The following is a 15997-nucleotide window of genomic DNA, read 5'->3' as shown; positions in this document are numbered from 1 at the left end:
GAATTTCCTTCTGACAGCTGCATGTGCCACTTCCGTAGCTCAAACTGAAGTGCTCCAAGAGAATAAGATTAAGTTTATAGTCCAAATATTATTGTGAGATAATAATATTTGACTTTTCTATTTTTGACAGCCAGTCTAAAAATAGACTTGATCACTCACACTGTGATCACTCACACTTTCATCAAAAATAGAAGTCCATCTATTTTTCCCAACTTGATCAATCATCCATAAACATAGACATGATCCATATGTCTAAAAATAGACATAGTCTAAAAATAGACTTGCGCCAAAAATAGCCTGCGGGCCCACTTAGTGAAGGCGACTCTTTTCACTAAGCTCCATCATCTTGTTGCAATCTCAACAAAGAAAACATACATGCAACTCGGTACCTGCAAGAAAATATGATGTAATTGTTGATCTCCATGCCCTCTTGCACTTTCTTGCTCTTCCTTTTCCTTCTTGCTCCAAGAATCCAAGTATGCCACACCGACCAAGAGTGCTCCAAGAAAACTCTAAGCCTCCAAGAGTATGAGAGAGAGAGAGAAAATAATGAGAGAGAGAGAAAATTGAACTGAAAAAAGGTTACCAACTAATCCTCAAAAGCCTTTTTATGAATGAGGCCTATATTTTCTTCATTTTCCATTATTTTCCTTCAATTCCCTCCTCACATGCAACATGTGACCTTTCACCTCCCTTTTCTCCTAATTTCCATTATTTTCATAAACAAATGTGTGAAAAATGCCATTTTTCCTTTCCAAAGCCTTAGCCATTCCTTTGCCAATTTCCTTAGCCATAAAGAACCACAAGTGATCCCCATCACTAGGATTTTTCCTAACATTCATCTTGGAATAAGTGTCCCATCAACCGTGGTTATTATTTTTGCCTTTATTTACTTTTATTACATGGAATTTTCACCAGGGTTGTTACAGAATCCCCCCCCTTGGGGGAACGCCGTCCTCGGTGTTCAACAACACCTATAACCACAAAACTACTGTAAGCTGCAAAATATACTGTCAATGGAGCTTTATAACTTAGCTCAATGCAATATTTACAATGGTCAACCCACTGAGAAACAAACCAACATGAAAACATAACAACATAACATCATAATGTCATGACACCTATACCGCTTATTGGAGCTTTATAACATATCTCATGGTGGTATTTACATCCATATACATATGTACATAAACCAACATCACCAAACATATATCCAAAACATATACCAAAAGATATACCAAAATCAAACCAAAACACCAAGCCAAAACTGCTTTGCCTCAACCCACAAACAAGGAAGGATACATAGTCTACATCTGATATGCCATCTCCCATTGCATCGGGCCCAAAGTGCTTCCATTACACTTTAACTTGCTTGATTACTTGGTTCTAGACCATGAGAACCTTTTTTTGAAATACACATTGAGGCTCTGATTGGAATTCTCCATCTGGCTCCACCTGCAATACAAATCAGTCAATCACATGATCAACATATTTAACATACATACTAAGCAATGACACATGAAAAACATCATGGAATTTCACTGTCGGAGGCAGTGTAAGTCGATAGGCTACTAGCCCAATCCTCTCAATGATACTGAAGGGTCCACAAAACCATGGTGCCATCTTGGCACATGATCCAATCCGCAAGGAGCTCTTCTTCGATTTGATGCACAAGTACACTTGTTCCCCAACCTGGAACTCCTTGAACAACCTGTTCCAATCTGCATAGATTTTCTGCCTATCTTGTGCTTCCTTTATATTTTCCTTTATAACCTGCATTTCCTGCTCTATGTATGCCAACATATATGGTCCAATTAATACATTGTTAACCGGATCACTCCAACTGATGGGAGTGTTACAACTTCATCCATAAAATGCCTCAAAAAGACTCATTCTCAAAGATTCCTAATACCCATTGTTGTATGTGAACTCTACCAATGGAAGGTACTCTTCCCACTTTCATTGTTGATGCATCACATACATCCTCAACATGTCCTCCAATATCTTGTTAACCTTCTTTGTATGTCCATCTGTCTGTGAATAATAAGTCGTACTAAAGGCCAACTCTGTGCCCAAACCTGTAAATAAGTCCTTCCAAAACTTGGAAGTGAACTTCACATCCCTGTCTAACACAATCTTCTTCAGAACATCGTGCAATCTAACCACATCTCGGATGAATACCTATGCTACATCACTAGCTAAAAATGTAGGCTTCACTGGAATGAAATGTGCAACCTTCGTCAACCTGTCCACAATAATCATGATGGAATCATGTTGCCTCACTGTCTTCGCCAAACCTGTAATGAATTCCATGGAAATGACTCCCCATTTCCACTCTGGGATCACCACACCCATTTCCACACCCACCAAGAGTGCTCCAAGAAAACCCTAATTCTCCAAGAATATGAGAGAGAGAGAGAGAATAATGAGAGAGCTCCGAAATTGAACTGACAAAAGGTTACCAACTGATCCTCGGAAGCCTTTTTATGAATCAGGCCTCTATTTTATTCATTTTCCATTATTTTCCTTTAATTTCCTCCTCACATGCAACATGTGACCTTTCACCTCCCTTTTCTCCTAATTTCCATTATTTTCATAAATAAATGTGCCAAAAATGCCATTTTGTCTTTCCAAAGCCTTAGCCATTGCCTTTTCCAATTTCCTTAGCCATAAACAATCACAAGTGATCCCCATCACTAGGATTTTGCCCAACATTCAGCTTGGAATAAGTGTCCCATCAACCGTGGTTATTATTTTGCCTTTATTTACTTTTATTACATGGAAGTTTCACTAGGGCTGTTACAGTTGGCATCCAATCATTATATGCAGTATGGAATTGAATGCAACTCGTACCATTTTTTTGTCACAAACATTCATACCTTCCACGAGACATCTACTATACCATGCGACATGTGATTGAATATTCTATGTATTGCAGGTAAACAAGTTGTCCACATGAGATAGGGTTAAGCACTCCTAGTTTCATTATCAAATATTCTTTCGATGTGGCATCATAGTAGCCCTATTGTAGACAGTTCAAGGTCTTAGATTGATATTAAGTTATGGTTTTATTTATATATAACTCCCTCATTGTTTCTTCAGTGACAAAATCGTTAAGGGATTGATTGACAATAAGCTCCAAGGGATCCAAATATCTAAGAGAGTTTAAATAAGCTTATATTTTTTTGCTAAAATGAGTAGGCAATCATACTTCCTAATATTTAGGTTAATTATGTTGTTGCATCAAGAGGCGCTCTCCAATTCAGTATGGAAGATATCTTGTGATTTCATGTCCAATTATGTTATGTAAACATTTTGACTCAGTCAAATTACATAAAAATAAAAATTAAATTAAACTAATAAAATAAAATGATTAAAATAATAACTTAAATCAAATTGAGGTAAAATAGTCAATTTACAATTGGCAATTTTGACAATGCATGGTTTTTGTCAATGTTATTCTTATATATATTCTACTATCCTAGATCCATCTTAACTCTGAACCTACCAAGCATTGAGAGAGATAAAATCTCATAAAGTACAAACCTCTTTTATAGTGAAAACAGATTTGATCCCTCTTGGCACTTGATAGATCCAGAGTTGAGATGGATCTAGGTTGTTAATATATATATGAGAGAGAGAGAGAGGATGGGCCTAGTTAGAGGTTAAGTTTACACTTAAAATATGGACATTCCAATTTACAGTGGGAGGAAATAATGCATCATGCAAGGTTATGATATCTACTCATAAGGTGAACAGGGAGGCTCATACTTGCCTTCCATTATTAGCAAGTTGGGTATGATTTTGGAGCATTTCCAAAATGATAAGGAGAATTATAGACCATGTGTTTTATCTTCCAAGTATTCCATTATAGTTTAGATGTGCATAATTATATGATTCTTATGTTGACACCTCAAAGCAAACTTGCTAGCAAAACAAGGATATTAGTGAACATCTTTGATTATGTCATCAAATGTTCTGTGGAAACTCAAGCTTGTTGAGCTTTGTCTTAAAACTTATTATGTCACCTATGAATTTTGTCATTTTTTCGTCATAATAAACACTATAACAACATAATAAACACTATACCATAATTATAAAATGTGTACATAATAATTATAAAAGTCATGAAAGTGTCTACGTTGTAATTTACAGTGACAGTGGGTCATAATTATCATTACAGGTTCAAAGAAAATTGGGTGTTACAAAGCACATAAAAATATGGGCTTTCAACAAATTATATTAGAAGAAAAGAAATTAATTAAAATAATAATGTATATATCTATATTGATGGAAAGCCAATAGCTTTGGGAAATGTTGAGGTATTGATGGAAAGCCAATAGCTTTGGAAATGTTGAGGGATGTATAAATTGTTCACACCCAATTACCAAAAATCAAAAGCACAAGAGCGTTTGAGGAGTGGACCACAATGGAAACAAGATTATGGTATGTGCAATAACCACAATAAGTTCAAGGGCAAAATTATGGATAGACTATATTTTGAATATAATATAATTTGACCTTGTTTAAATTATTACAATATAAATATTAATTTGGAATTGAAATTGGAATTGGAATTGGAATTTTCAGAGAGAAAAAACCATCATAGCTTATATTAAGAGAATATAATGATCTGAATACATAGATATGTTGGAAACAGATTTTCCAAATATACTGAAGAGTATCAGGTATTCCAAATAACTAATTACCAGATACCAAAATATAATATCATATCAGTCCAAAAACTTTCAGAATTGTCTTAGACCGATCAGCACATATTAACAGGCCAAACTGAAAAGATTTACAAGATTGAAACGCTTTCAAAAACAAAACATATCAACAATCCCTTATAAGAGACACATAATTGAGGATCAAGGTCCAAAATCAGCCATTTAGGTCGTGACTTGCCAAAATTCGCAACAGAGTAGAGTTCAAAGGCGCCCCTGAATCTTGAAAAATATTAGCATTCCTCCATTTCCACAAGAACCAGCAGACAAGGATAAACAAAGTTCGCCGTGATAAACTCTGCTCGCTCCACCATTTAAAGCCATCCTGAACAGAGGAAAAGACCAGGTAAGGAAAACAAAAAGACAAAGAAAGTTCATACCAGATATGGAGAGATGAAGCACATTGGAAGAACATATGAAAATTTGTCTCAGCTGCATTCTGGCACATGGCGCATCTGCCCGGACCATGCCAACCTTTCTTTTGAAGGACCTCCCAAGTAAGATTCCTATTCCTGAAGACCAGCCACGAGAAATTGAAATTGGAATTTTCGCCACATATATCACACTTTACCACTACTACGTCTTTGATACATGAAATTTGATACATTTTCATGTATAGTACTTCATTCTCTATAGTAAGAATGCTTTCCTCCTCATCTTACAACTCTTTGCATTAACACATGCACAACATTTATCTACAAGCATATACTTGGCCATTTCGTAAGTTTTATTGACAATAGAAATATGGAATTTGTGCTCCGCATATCGTATGAACTTTATTCTCTGCATTTTTCATAAGGAACCCATGCCAATGGTGCACTTAGTTTATTTCTCGTACCCCTTCGCTTACAATCATATTTCCTTTCCCTCTGTGTTGACTTTTCTTTACAACGTGTCCTACATAGCCTCTACGTCCTACTCTCTACATGCATCCCACAATTACTATCAATATTTCACATGCACTCCAGAGTAGGTGTACACACCAAAAGGATTTTTCATTAATGATTAATTATGATTTCAGCCACCTACCGAAAAAAGGTTATGATTTATATCAATAATCCCTACATAGATATTGCCATTTATTAAAAGTGAGGATAGTGAACAAAATGAATAAAAAATTGTTATGTTGAGATACCATTAATTCTTTATCTCACTAAATAGATCTATTGTTCTACAACCTACAATTGGTACTTTGATCTCTCACCAAAGAAAAAGATTGCTAACATGGTCAAGGTTGGTTGCGTGCCAAAAGTACTCAACTTCAAAGAGCTTGTTCCAAGTGTGCGCCCAAATTTGATTCCAAACAACAGGGTCCTCATTCTAAAAGCATAATAAAGTAGATAAAAGTTTGTTGGTTGGAAAAGATGGATATCTTTTGACAACTAATAGCTAGTTATAACTCAGTGGAAGGGAAGAGAAGTGATATTCCATGATGATAATCAAAGACCCTTGAATCTAAATTAAATAAACTCAAAGTTTCATGGGATAATGAATTTAACACCCTAATTAACTTCCCTAAAGAAGAAATGTAAAAATGGTTGGTTAAGTTTGTAAATGATGATGAATATCATATGACTACCTTATGAGAAATGCATCCCGAAAGTAAAGTTATTGAAGATGATCCATTTTCACTTAAAGGCAAACAAGACATAATTATAGCACTGATAAGAGATTATATTGAAAATTGGCTCAAAATGTGTTAGATGAAATACCTAATCTTTTGTAACTTCCAAGATGCTAGAAGTGGTTATGCCAATTAAGTTCATGATCCCAACTACCTATTTGAAGAGTTCTAAAGAGAAGAAGAAATGAGGAATCCATCCATCACTATTCACTTCCAAAATTTGTCAGTATACTTTTGAAGCATTTTCCCTCCTTTTCTTGTCTCCCTGTGATCATCCATCCTAAATTGAGTGATTTTTTCCTATTATTGGGAATCAGCCTCCATGGAAGAAGAGTTAGTGTATTACTTAGAGGATTCTTATGAAGGCCTTCAAATTTGGTCCACTCTAGGAGGGACCTCTCTAACAACGAACCTCACACCTCGGGTGACGACTTTGTCAGAATAATTGACTCCCTTCCGTATGATGTACACCTTGATTAACATGTCAGAAGCGTTTATTCCTTAGGCCACCTCCAGCGCATCCACACGTTAAATCTTCGTTACAACACTCTCTCCTCTTGAGAGACCCCAAAAACCCTACATTGCCTTCGATCTGGCCACTTTTGGTTTTCTTTTAGGAATGGATTTAGTCATCTCATTGTTATCAAAACCACCTTTTTTCATCACATTGGAGGTAGAGGACCCAACAATACTTCCTTCCTTTGCACTGGTAAATGACTTTAGTATTCCAATCTCCCCTCTTAGTTTCCTTACCAAAATTTTAAACTAGGAAATGCATAGTGGCGGTATATCTATGACAAGTTGTTTGCCTTCACTCCAGTTGGCAAGGAAGGACACACCAAAAACAAGCAAGAAGTGTGTAAAGAGAAAGGCTGATGAACCTAGCCTTATCCTTGGGGAAGACATCAAACTCAATGATATCTCAAAGATGGAGGAAACCAAGATGGTGGGTTTGTTTTCAAGTAATAAAATGAGCATGGCAGCGATGAAAAACTTGACTACAAAGAACTTTTCCCCTATATTAGGCTAGGCCCCTCGATGCCTAATCCTTGCAAAAGGATGGATGGGTTGGCTCATGGCAACTTGGGAAGACATGGAAAATTTGTTACAACAATGATGGAAGTGGGGTTCATAGGCCTTGTATCTGAAAAAATTGACTATAGATTTTGATGCGAGAATAGAGCGACTCTAGGTGATACCCACTTGGGTTCGACTTCTGGCCATTCCACTACAATTCTAGTATGATGAAGTATCTAGAGAGGTTGGAAACATTTTGGGCTTATTTTATGAGGCAGATACCTCATACAAAAAATCAGATTACATGGTGATGTCAAGGATCCTAGTTGGGTTAAATCTAGCCTTTCACTACAACAAAACAGGTAATTTGCGTCATATTTAGCACCAGATTTTAGTGCATTTTTTTTCCAGTTAGGATGAGCAGCCTGGCGCTAAAACTAGCTCTATTGTACAATTTTTAAAGCATCCTTTTTTGCACCAGATTTTGCATCCTTTTTTACACCATATTTTGCATCCCCTTTTACATCGGATTTTGTATCAAGCTTTGTATATGGTTTTACAATAGGTTTTGCTTCTAGTTTCGCGCCATTTTTTGCATATGTTTTTTGTCGTTTTTTGCTTCCTATTTTATGCCATTCTTTGCTTCCAATTTTATGCCATCATTTGCATCAAGTTTTACACCATATTTTGCATGCAATTTAATGCCTTTTTTGCACCTAGTTTGTGTCAGTTTTTGCATCTAGTATTACATCAGTTTTTGCTTCTAATTTTGTATTTATTTTTGCATTTGGTTTTGCACCATTTTTTGTGCCTATTTTTGCACTATTTTTGGCATCCAATTTTGCATCATTTTTGGTGTCTAATACTGAATCCTTTTCAACATCCAAATTTTCATCATTTTTTCTTCCTCATTTTGTGTCCACATTTGCATCTCATTTTGCGCCTAGGTTTGAGTCTAAATTTGCATCTAGTTATGCATCATTTTTGGCATCCAATATGGTGTCCTTGGTTTCACCATTTTTTAGCTCAATTTTGCATCCCAATTTTACACCATTCTTTGCATCCTCATTTGGCATCTAAATTTGCATCATTTTTTGTTTCTTTTTAGCACCCAACTTGGCATCCCCTTTTGCATTCAATTTTATGTCTAGTTGTGTTTCCTTTTTTGCATCTAGTTTAGTGTCCATTTTTGTGTCCTTGTTTGCACCCTGGTATCCTTTTTTATGCCTTGTTTTGTTCCCTTTTGTGTCTAGCGTTGCACATTTTTTACTTCTTGTTTAAAACCCTCTTTTTTTCCTTGTTTTCTTCTTGTCTTGACACAGTTTAAAATCCAATTCTACTTACATTTTTACATCCATAATTACATCCACATTTAGCTTCTTGTTTAGAGTGTACTTTTCTTTCCATTTATGACCCCCTTTATGAATTCATTTTACTGATTTCAATTACATAGTGAGATATATTACAATTTCTAAATATCATTAAACAAGATATCACAATTAAAATTGATAACATAATGTTTGTAAGTAAATTTAAAGGAAATTGAAAACATCCATCCAAGAAATAATAGTATCATCATATATAATAATTCTCCATCAAAAATCATTGACAATTTTCAATAAACATATATGACTACCAAATCAACACCTATCACATATATCATTATTCTAAGGTAGCTTTACAACATCCATCCAGAAATAGTAACGTCGACATACATAATAATTCTCCATAAAAAAACATTGACAATTTTCAACACATATATAAAGTAACAAGACAATACTAATAATATCATCGTCATATTTAATCAAAACAACTAAAATTCAAATGTGTGATTACCAGAATCTTTCATGAATATCATTATTCTAAGGTAAATTCAAAACATCCATCCAAAGATAATAATATAACCATACATAATAGTTCTCTATCAAAATAATGTTGATAATTTTCAAAATGTACATAAGGCATGTAAAATTTAATCTTATAATGTAGTGATATGTGGTGAGAAAAGCAGTGAGGCTGTGAGCCTTGATCACACCATTATTCAACAAATGAAAGCTTGAACATACAAGTGGGAGTACCATATTCATAAATTTTGTAACCAAACGTCGTTGGTATCATATACATCGATTTTGTAACCAAACATTGTTGGTATCATATACATAACATTAGATCATATACATAACGTTAGCGAAATTGTAAAATAGCTAAGACATGGAGAAAAGTCCAAAGGTCGCCATATGCTTTAGATGGTATCATATACATTAGGTTAGAGGTATTTTAAAACAGCTAAGATATGGAGAAGAGTTCAAAGGTTTCCATATGCTTTAGATGGTCCACGCCTGATGTTTGACCTTTCAAAAGTACAACTTGGCAGTAGAGAGTGGCTACAGTTGCTATGTATGCTTCTTGATCCAGGTGGATATTGGTGGCCACCTGCCAAGTCCACCTGGACCCCCACCATTGTCTTTCTCAGCATTTTCAGTTTCCTTAATTGTAGCACAACTTACTATTTTTAGCAGTTTTTCGGGTCCTGAACTTTCGGAGCCGTTTTGAGGCCCTCAACGACGTTTTTTGGGGAATCCAAGGGCAACATGGGTCCATGGAATGGACTGATGTTGCCCGTTCCAACAATGATAGTGCTCGGATAGATCTTTCTAATGAGCTATTGTACGTGTCAAACGGAGATCATATGCCAAAGTTACGACCCCAGGAAGTTGATGTACCAATTTACCCCCAAACAGAACCCACAGTTTGGCGTTTCATCTCCTAGAGTTAGGTTTTGGAATGTTAAGGGTTTTCCATTGTTTCTCAACAATAAATAGGCCTTCGAGCCTCATTGTAACACAGTTCAGAGGCATGTAGCCATCACATCTCTTCTCAGAGATAAGCTACCATCGCCCTAGCTGGTTTATTTCCATTTCTGGTTGTAAGCATATTTCAGTATTTTTCCATTAATGAAATGAAGTATTATTTCCGCTGCATCTTTGTGTATATGGTTATCTCTGTAATTTGTTGCGTTCCTGTTTAAATCCGGATCAGTGGTATCAGAGCGGTCTGCTTTTTCTCTGTTTTTCTTTGCATGTCCCCAACAAGGTCGGGATATAAGGAGTTAGGGCTTGAACTGGTTGAACCTTTGCAAGACCAGCCTCGCAAATCCCGACGGCCTCCCATGGCGGACGAGAAGAAAGACGAGGGGGCAGGAGATCCCATCAAAATCTTGCTCGAAGAAGCCCTCGAGCAACAACGGAACGCGATGATGGACAGCTTTGCCCAGATCCTTCAGCGGCTACCCAGAAGCAACGCATCGGCTTCCAGCAGCTACTCTGGAAACGCCACACCCTTTAAGGTACAAGTTAATTTTGAAATCCCCATATTCGAGGGTCAGATAGACGCAGATGCCGTAGATAAATGGTTAAATCTGCTAGAGGGTTATTTTTCTGTTCATGAATTTTCGAGTCGGGAAAAGATTGTTTTTGCTCTTCTCAAAGCAGCCCCCCACGTCAAGGACTGGTGGGAAACCTACTGCGAGCAGAAGGATGAAAGTACTGGCTCACTATTTTCAGCCGCACCCACCTGGGATTCGTTCCGAGATGCCATCAAGGAGCAGTACTACCCTGTCGGAAGCTATGAGGATGAATACATAAAGTGGACCACGCTGCGGCAGGGAAGGGACCAAGACGTGCCGGAGTTCACCAATCTTTTCCATACCCTTCGCACAAAGTTGGGTATCAAGGATTCAGAGCAACATTTGATACTCAAATACCGTGGCTGCCTGCACAAGTACATCCAGGAAGAAATACAATTCCTAAACATCCCCTCGCTCGGCGCAGCATACCGATATGCCGTCAAGGTCGAGCAGAAGTTTAAACAAAAGAAGCGAGACTTTGGATCTGCGAATCCAAAGCAGGGGAAAGGTGCCCCTAAACCACAGAACAAAGGACAAAGCCAAGGCGGGACAGCCCAAGACAACCAGTCGAAGCCGCAAGCAAAGAACAGCGCCGCGAAGCCGAGAAAGGACACTGGAAAATGGTGCGAGTTCCATAAGAGCTCCACTCACAACACAAGTGAGTGTCGGGCCAAGCAGTCACTGGTGGCTGAGCTAAAGGTTTCAGAATCAGATGCATGTTCCGACTCTGAGTCAGAACCCGATAAGGGGTATGAAAAAGGGAAGCAGATCATTGATGCGGATCCCAGCGCCACTGTTGCTACCGCAAAGATCCAGAAAAATGAACCCGAAGATCCAGAGGAGGAGGAGCGTCTCTTCCACTCCCAGATGTGGGTAAAGGGCTCCCCGATACAGTTCATTGTTGATAGCGGGAGTCAAAAGAACCTCATTTCGGCAGAGGTCGTGAAGCGGTTGGGCTTACCGACCACAGCACATCCACAACCATACACCATTGGGTGGCTTCACCAAGGACGAGATCTTCGCGTGAGCCAGCAGTGTCGCCTTCCATACAACATCAAGCCCTTCACGGATGAGGTATTGTGTGACATTGCTCCCCTTGAAGTTTGTGATGTATTACTAGGACAACCATACTTGTGGAAGCGACATGCTGTGTATGAATCAAGGCCCCGTGCTGTTATTATTACATTGGGAAATAAGTTGTTCAGGATACCAGAGGTAGCACCACCTGCCGCCATCTCTTTGATTACTGCAAAACAATGCAGTAAGATCATTTCCAAAACCAGGAAATTTGTTTTCCTGATGATACGCCCTCAAGGAAAGAAGAAGACAGTGGCCGCGGCCTCCAAACGGGGTCCCTCTGCACGACAACTACAGATGGACAAGGTTGTGGAGGAGTACGAGGACATCTTCACCTCCCCGGCAGGGGTTCCTCTGCACTGTCAAGTCAAGCACTCCATCGATCTGACCCCAGGTGCGCCGCTACCCAATGGACCAATTTATCGGCGCTCCGTTCTGGAGAACAATGAAATCAAGAGGCAGATTCAGGAGCTCCTGCAGAAAGGTCACATCCGTCCGAGTTCATCGCCCTGTGGGAGCCCGATCATGTTGGTACAGAAGAAGGATGGGACGTGGAGACTCTGTATTGACTATCGGGCGCTGAACAAGATCACTGTCCGTAATAGGTACCCGATCCCACGGATTGATGACCTCCTAGACCAACTAAAGGGGGCGAAATATTTCAGCAAGATCGATCTGAAGTCAGGATATCACCAGGTACCAATCGAACCCTCCGATGTGTGGAAGACTGCCTTCAAATCCAAGGAGGGCCTCTTCGAATGGTTGGTCATGCCTTTCGGATTGACGAATGCTCCTGCAACCTTTATGAGGCTAATGGATGACATCTTGCGGCCATTCACCAACTCCTTTGTAGTAGTATACTTGGATGACATTCTGATCTTCAGCCAGAGTTGGGAAGAGCACCTCCACCACATCCGACAGGTTCTCCAAACACTGCGGCAACACAAGCTATGTGCCAATTTGGAGAAATGCACTTTTGGCATGACCCAGGTTCAGTATCTGGGATACATCATTGATGAACAAGGGGTGCATGTCGATCCAGCCAAGATCCAAGTCATTCGGGATTGGCCCTCTCCAACCACTCTAACAGAGCTCCGCAGCTTTCTAGGTCTTGCCAACTTCTACCGCAGGTTTGTGTTGGGGTTTTCTCATATTTCTTGGCCCTTGAGTCAAGTCACCAAGGGCGGGGCGAAAGCAAAATTCTTTTGGTCTGAATCTCAACAGAAGGCATTCAGGGAATTGAAGGATCGCCTCTGCACGGCACCAGTGCTCGCGTTACCAGATTTACAACAACCATTTGAGGTCGAGACAGATGCCTCTGACTATGCTATTGGGGCAGTCCTTACTCAACATGGACATCCAGTGGCATATCACAGTGAAACACTTTCAGACACAGTCCGGAAGTACCCCACTTATGATAAAGAGATGTATTCCATTGTACAGGCCTGCCGACAATGGAAGCATTACATTTTGGGGAAGGAAACGGTCATCCACACAGACCACCGACCTCTGCAGTTCATACAGACCCAAGGGAAATTGCAGAATGATCGCCATCAGAAGTGGTCTACATACCTGCAACAGTTTCACTTGAATATCAAGTATAAAAAGGGCAGCACCAATAATGTTGCAGATTGCCTCAGTCGACCACCGATCATGGCGCTAACCACCGTGCTCAACTCTTGTGGGCACGAGACTTCTGATTGGCCACTTCTCTACAAAAGCGACCCAGAATTCGGCCACACATACCAGACACTCTTGGAGGGTCGGCATGTTGCAGATTTTCACCTCCAGGATGCCCTATTATGCCACCTCGGTCACCTCTGTGTTCCTTCAAGCGAGCGTGCCAAGATGATTTGGGAAGCACACTACAGTCGGGCTGCTGGGCATTTTGGGGTCGAGAAAACAGTGGCAGTACTGCAAAATTATTTCTATTGGCCGAATCTTCGACAGGATGTTGGGAAGTACATCCGATCATGTACTGCCTGTGCCATTGCCAAACCGACCATTAAGAAGCACGGCCTCTATACCCCGTTGCCTACCCCTAGTCGACCTTGGGAATCCATCTCCATGGATTACATGTCAGGCCTTCCTTCCACTAAGCATGGAAATGACTGTGTTTTTGTGGTCGTCGACAGGTTCTCGAAGATGGCCATTATGATGGCCTGCAAGAAGAATATCACAGCAGAAGCCACTGCTAAACTCTTCTTTGAACGAGTGTGGGTGCACTTTGGGATCCCACAGTCTATCATCTCAGATCGGGACAGTCGGTTTCTCAGCACATTTTGGTCCAGTCTCTGGTCAATGCTGGACACCAAACTCACGAAGTCCACAGCCTTCCATCCTCAAACTGATGGCCAGACAGAGGTTGTCAACAGGATGATTGTGCACATTCTGCGCATGTATAACTCAAAGCATCCACGCACATGGGACGAGAGCCTCCCCTATGTTCAGCACAGCTACAACCGAGCTCTTCACAGCTCCACTGGCCATAGCCCTTTTCAGGTGGGTTTGGGATTCCAGCCACTATGCCCCATTGATGTGGCCATGCCCCTTGCAGCTACTCACATGAATTCAGCTCATGTCCAGTCCGAAACAGATAAGGCCACCAACTTCATTGAGCGCATCCAACATATTCGCCAGCAGGTCCATGACATTCTTGAGAAATCAAATGCCAAGTACAAGCAGCGACATGATCAACACCGGGTGCCACACAAGTTTCAGGTGGGCGACAAAGTCTGGTTGCATTTGCAAAAGGAACGCCTTACTGGAGCCTATCGGAAATTGAGACCACTCCGATATGGTCCTTACACCATTACTAAGGCTATGGGAGACAATGCATTTGAGCTCAGCATTCCCCCATTCCTTGGCCTGCACCCAGTGTTCAATGTGGACCGCCTTCGGCCATACTTTCCACCATTGCTAGACACATCCGACATTGCAGAACAACTCAAACCCACATAATTAAATCCAGATTACATGGAACAAGCTGCAACTGATCGGATCATGGACACACAGATCAAGAACACTCACCAACAGAATATCCAACTGTATCGAGTTGTCAAAGCAGGCCAACTCCTTCAGCAGGGCAAGTGGCTCACCAGGGAACAAGTTCAGCAGAATTTTCCTCATCTCATGGAGGAGCTCAACGCAATGGGGACCATTGCTTCCTAAGGGGGGAGGAATGATCCAGGTGGATATTGGTGGCCACCTGCCAAGTCCACCTGGACCCCCACCATTGTCTTTCTCAGCATTTTTAGTTTCCTTAATTGTAGCACAACTTACTATTTTTAGCAGTTTTTTGGGTCCTGAACTTCCGGAGTCGTTTTGAGGCCCTAAACGACGTTTTTTGGGGAATCCAGGGGCAACATGGGTCCATGGAATGGACCGATGTTGCCCGTTCCAACAATGATAGTGCTCGGATAGATCTTTCTAATGAGCTATTGTACGCGTCAAACGGAGATCATATGCCAAAGTTACGACCCCGGGAAGTTGATGTACCAATTTACCCCCAAACGGGGCCCACAGTTTGGCGTTTCATCTCCTAGGGTTAGGTTTTGGAATGTTAAGGGTTTTCCATTGTTTCTCAACAATAAATAGGCCTTTGAGCCTCATTGTAACACAGTTCAGAGGCATGTAGCCATCACATCTCTTCTCAGAGATAAGCTACCATCGCCCTAGCTGGTTTATTTCCATTTCTGGTTGTAAGCATATTTCAGTATTTTTCCATTAATGAAATGAAGTATTATTTCCGCTGCATCTTTGTGTATATGGTTATCTCTGTAATTTGTTGCGTTCCTGTTTAAATCCGGATCACTTCTACTATTGTCAGTGGTGGTGATGCCTCAAGCGTAGCATCCGAGGTTTTTTCTACTACTTCCATTGGTATTGAAGCCTCAAATATAGGAGCCGGAGGAGAAGAAACAGGCGAGGTAACCAAAGGAGGAGCAGAAACCAACGTAGTAGAAGTGACACATGGAATATACTAGGGATATGAATGCGACGTATACTAGATATATGGAGGGGGTGGGATATGGAAAGGCCTCAACATGCACATATCCTTGCGCAACAGGAGAGGCCACTCACAAATTCTAATGATGTAGCTTCGAACAGTGGAAATGCAAAAGCATAACATTAAAATTATGCATG

Source organism: Pinus tabuliformis, chromosome 5_1, assembly GCF_031772625.1.
Source record: "Pinus tabuliformis cultivar Carrire ecotype Pingquan chromosome 5_1, CPIR1, whole genome shotgun sequence".
Taxonomy (NCBI): domain Eukaryota; kingdom Viridiplantae; phylum Streptophyta; class Pinopsida; order Pinales; family Pinaceae; genus Pinus; species Pinus tabuliformis.
Note: the sequence above shows the minus strand (reverse complement) of the source record.